The sequence below is a fragment of the Chelonoidis abingdonii genome, chromosome 8 (assembly GCF_003597395.2).
Source record: "Chelonoidis abingdonii isolate Lonesome George chromosome 8, CheloAbing_2.0, whole genome shotgun sequence".
NCBI lineage: Eukaryota > Metazoa > Chordata > Testudines > Testudinidae > Chelonoidis > Chelonoidis abingdonii.
In genome coordinates, this window is record NC_133776.1 from 36013358 (window position 1) to 36018739 (window position 5382).

The 5382-nt window shown below is 47.4% G+C and overlaps 1 protein-coding gene across 15 annotated transcripts in view; it reads right to left on the bottom strand.

Annotated features, from left to right (window-relative positions):
• Positions 1-3934, bottom strand: part of RHBDD1 (rhomboid domain containing 1) — a 103653-nt gene extending 99719 nt beyond the window's left edge. For 6 of the 15 annotated variants that reach the window (XM_075068527.1, XM_075068531.1, XM_075068530.1 and 3 more), the window contains exon 1: positions 3806-3885. The gene's annotated coding sequence lies outside the window, so the exon portion shown is untranslated. Of the gene's footprint in view, positions 1-3805 lie in introns of all 15 variants that reach the window. The other 9 variants (XM_075068525.1, XM_075068522.1, XM_075068521.1 and 6 more) reach the window with 7 other exon arrangements.
• Between the last annotated feature and the right edge of the window lie 1448 nt (positions 3935-5382).

Genomic DNA, 5382 nt, shown 5'->3' on the forward strand with positions numbered 1-5382 from the left:
CTAACCGCCCCTCCTATGACCCCCCTGGCCCAACCACCTCCGGGACCCCACCCCCTATCCAACCCCCCTGCTCCCAGTTCCCTGACTGCTCTGACCCCTATCTACACCCCTGCCCTTTGAAAGGCCCTCTGGGACCCCACGCCTATCCAAATCTCCCCATTCCCCATCCCCTGACACTTACCACAGGCCCCCCGCGTCTCCCACGCTTATCCATCCCCCATCCCCCACCCAACCGGCCCCTGCTCCCTGTCTCCTGACTGCCCCACAGGACCCCCTCGTCCCTTATCATGCCCGGCCGGAGTCAGACATGCTGCCGTGCTGCTTGGCAGGTGTGCACAGCTCCACTGTCCAGAGTGCTGTCCGCACAGCAGCGTGGCTGTGGGGGAGGGAGGACAGAGGGAGAGGGGCTGGGGGCTAGCCTCCCCGGCCGGGAGCTCAAGAGCCGGGCAGGATGACCTTGCGAGCCAGATGTGGCCAGCAGGCCGTAGTCTGCCTACCTCTACTGTAGTGTCTACACTGCAGCTGTGCTGGTGTATCATTTCTACATTGTCTGATGTAAACAAACCCTTAGACCAGTTCTACACTTCAAGTTTTACCTGCATAGCAATAACATAACATGTTACATTCTACTGGAAGAATGAGTAGAAATAAGATGGGGTATAATTATGCTCGAGGCATTAATCAGTTCCATCAAACAGTTGTTTGATCTATAGACAATTGAAAACGTGCCTGAAACTGTGACTGAGCTAATCAGAAACTCTATGTCTCCTTCCTTTTTGGTTTTCTCACTGCCCCCTCAAATCAGTTGGGTTCTGGTCATTGATGCCCTAAACATTACCTGATGTTTTAGAATCAGTTGGATGGATGCCAAGTCTACATACATTTAGAGAAATGGACAACTTAATCCCTGGATGAGAATATTAATCCCTTGCCCAGCTTTCCCCAAATTGTCTGAAGACAAAGCAGCACAACAGAGTTGGATAAGGAGTTTCAGTATCCAACTCCCAAGAGATGGTCCACTGAGAAAGAGAAAACCTGTAACAATGATTAATGGCCACTTTCCAAAGGTTTAGACTGCAGCACGTCTACAAATGTACTGGGTAGAGTCAGTGCTAACATGCCACTGGACATAGTTATATTAGTATAAATGTGTTTATATCAGTATATTTTATTTGCATATAAAAAACAGAATAAACTATACCTATACAAACTCATTTATATCAGTTTAACCACATCTATGATGGGGGACTGTATAGTATTGCTTCTCGGCTCTATGAGCAAAGATGAGAAAAAGTTCTCTAAGTTATACCGTCTGAGGGCTTATCAAAACACAGAAAACATCTTTTAGGGCTGTATCTAGTTTTGGTCAGACCTCTTATGACTTGTCTTCACACAAAAATTGTACCACTTTTCACACTAATATCAAGACAGTTAAAGAAGTGTAACCCTAGTGTGTGTACAGTTGTTTCAGTATAAAAGTATTTCAGCACTTATCTACAGCTGGGGACGGTAAACATGACTCACATATTGAAAACATTTTAAAAGCATGTGAACTACATTAATCAGCTATTTGCATGAAACAGAAGAAATAAGAAATGGTATAAGGCATTTTATCTACTCCTTGTTTCTTTTTTTTTTCCTTCAGTGCTATTTGACAGTCTGTTAAAAATATTTATTACCTCTTGAGAATGAGATATCTGTCGTAACTTGTGGTGCAAAAATGTAGTAAAAATAAATAATCTTCCAGCTAAAATGTTTAAATAATTCGTAAGCATTCTTGTACTTCACTAAGGTAGAACCCACTGGGAACAGCAATTTAGGAGCCACACAAACTGATGAATTTCATCACACAACCACCACCTAAAACTCAAGGGCCCTTTTCTGTATCAAATTTTGGTAAAATATTTAGTATTTGAAGGCCCAAACATAAAAGTCTCCTGCTCTCGTTTCATGTCTGCCACTGACTTGCTAAACAATCTTGTGCAAATTACAATCTCTCTTCCTCAGTTTCCCTATTAGTAAAATGGAGAAATAAAATAAAATAATAAATAATTAAAAGGAATAAAATATAATCATGACTGGTGCGAAGAAAGTAAATAAGGAAGTTTATTTACTCCTCATTACACAAGAACTAGACAGTCACCAAATGAAATTAATAAGTAGATTTAAAACAAACAAAATAAAGTATTTTTCACACAACACATGACCTGTGGAACTCCTTGCTAGATGATGATGTGAAGGCCAAGACTATAACAAGGTACGAACAAGAACTATATAAGTTCATGGGGCATAGATCTATCAATGGCTATTAGAGAGGATGGACAGGGATGGTGTCCCTAGCCTCTTTGCCAGAAGCTGGGAATGGGTGACAGGGGATGGATCACTTCATGATTACTGGCTCCGTTCATTCCTTCTGGGGCACCTGGCATTGGCCACTGGCAGAAAACAGGATATTGGGTTAGATCAGGGGTCAGCAACTTTTCAGTAGTGGTGCGCCGAGTCTTCATTTGCATCTGATGAAGTGGGTATTCACCCACGAAAGCTCATGCTCCAAAACGTCTGTTAGTCTACAAGGTGCTACAGGATTCTTTGCTGCTTTTACAGATCCAGACTAACACAGCTACCCCTCTGATACTTGAGTCTTCATTTATTCACTCTAATTTAAGGTTTCGTGTGCCAGTAATACATTTTAACGTTTTTAGGTCTCTTTCTACAAGTCTATAATATATAACTAAACTATTGTTATATGTAAAGTAAATAAGGTTTTTAAAATGTTTAAGAAGCTTCATTTAAAATTAAAATGCAGAGCCCCCCAGACTCGTGGCCAGGAGCCAGGCAATGTGAGTGCCACCGAAAATCAGCTTATGTGCTGCCTTTGGCACGCGTGCCACAGGTTGCCTACCCCTGGGTTAGATGTACCTGTGGTCTGACCAGGTATGGCCATTTTTACACTTAACACAAATGGGTTGGAAACAGTAAAGTGCTACATAAATGAAGAGTTTTATCTTTGCTATGCAATCTGTCTACACGTCCACGTGACATGTTTTTTTGCATAATACCAGGGCACTGGGCTACCTTTAACTCCAGAACCATCAATGTAGACCTATTAAACCATCAGTGTGATGCTGCCATAATTACACTTGGAGCAGGATACTGATTTCAGAAGAGCTTTTATTAGAAGCCTATTTTCAAGTGCTTAGAACTGGAGGGGAAATATTCCCTTAGGTGAGGATTGCCCATGGCGCTTCCCCCACGCCGGGGAGCTCATCTAAACTGTGGGGGAAAACAGCTAGTTGCCGCCGTCTGGGAGGAGGTGCACAGGCGTGTGGCTTCTCCCGGGCACTGTGGCAGCTGGCAGAACTGGAACGCAAAGCTTAAGGCCTGGCCCCCGAGGACAGAGGGAGCAGGCTGAGATGGTTGCAGGCAGCCCCGATTCCCGGGGGCACAGCAGTGCAGGCTAACGAACTTGCTCGGCCCACAGCCCCGAGCGCCCCCGAGGTTGCGCCAGGAGAGCACGACAGACACCTGCCCTGCTGCCAGTACAGGCTGGCTGAGGTGGGGTTATCCTGGGCGTAGAGATGGGCGGGCCCCAGGCCTGCCACCGCCGTGAGCGGCAGCCACGGACCCATCAACACCCCTGAGTTCCCGCGGGGGAGGAAGCTGCCCCAGGCAGACAGGAAGCAGCAGGCCTCCCCTCAGAGTCCCGGGGGCGGGGGGGAACCGCGCGCGCCCGGAGGCAGTCGGGATGCCCCAGACGCAGGGTCACATCTGGGAACCGCCCCGAACCCCCTGGCCCCACACTCACGTTCTCCGCCGCACGCAACGCAACAGCGGCCTTGGCCCAACAGACTCAGCACGTGACCCGGAGGCGGCTCAACCACAGGCAGCCGGACACCCTACAACTCTCCCAATCCCGAACGCGCATGCGGGCTCCTCCCTCCCGCTGGGGCGTTGTAACCGCTCTGCCCCGGTGTTGGGGCGGGCGATCACTGGGGGAGGGAGGGGTTGTAAGGGGGCAGCCCCGCCCTGAGGCGTTGGGAAGGGGAGTCCAGGGGCGCTGCGGGGCGGGAACTGGTTTGCCCTGGACGCACCCATCTTAGGAACGGTGAAGGATCCCCAGGCGAGAGGCGCGTGGTGTTGGGAAGCGAAAGTGGCTTTCCCGCGCCACTTCCCACCCCGTGGATTGACTATTAATCACTTGAGAACTAAGCTCCAGCCCAAGCCACCTCCTCAGGCATGTTTGTTGCTGGGGTTTCGTCCTTAGCGGTACTCATCCTCGGGCCCTAAATCCTTGTGAGCGGAGGGCTGCTTTCCACCCACCTATATCCATCCACCTGGTGAGCTGCACCTGCTACCCCCAGTCACCAGGAGACATCTCCTTGCCGGTTTCCAGACGTTACCTGCGAATAGGTTGGGTCAACAGAAGACCCCATCCAGCCTGTTATGCTGGCCAGCATGAATAGAAGTCAGTCACATGTTAAATTAGGAAAAAATGTCTTTAGGGTGAGTTCTGTGTTGAAGACATACTTTTTAGCTCTAGGGTAGATGTGGGCCTAAAAACTACAAGGCTTCACTGAGTGAGTCATTCATTTCTCCCTCATACCTTGTTTGTTTCTATCATACCTACTTATCCGCCTCACAGATGTATACCCCAAGCTCTTCCACTGATTCCGTTCACAGTTGCAGTAACATGTTCACCATGTTAAGGCAAGTTTAACCTCAGGATGCTGCCTTCCAGTAGCCAGTGTCAGCTCAGTTCCCACTGGGTAGATTTTCAGGGCAGGCTCTAGAACTATGTCTACAATTAATCTGAGTGAAGAAACCACTGAAGATGCCTAGTGCTATTGCTCCTAGCAGGGGCTTCTGGGTAATTGCAATATATGAGGCACTGTATTGCAAGACAAAGTTAAAACTGACTGAACTGGTGCTGCTGCAATGCTTTTGGCTTCATGTATGTTCTGGGAAGAAATCATAGGTTGCATAAGCCCAGCCAGATGAGTTATAGACCACATCCCAAAATGCCTGGCAAAATTGTTGGCATAGACACAAGAAGTACAGACATTGCAAGCTCCATGCGAAAGTTCTTGTTTTATAATTTCCATCTTCTTGTTTACCTCATACCGCATAGCATGGAGAATTATTTTTTTCTCTTTTGGGGGAGCCTGAAGCTAAAGTGTTACATATTCTGCAATTGAAGAATGTAGAATTTTTCTTTTATCAATACAATTGTGTTTCATATACCTTATTATAAGAAAGGAGCTGTGGAGGCCACTGGGGAGTGCCAGGTCTCTTGGCAGAGGTGTACACAGTCCATGCTGCTATAGGCCAGAATTTTAGCTATGGGATTCTTGCCAGTTACGCTTCCGCATATGTGTCTCTGCT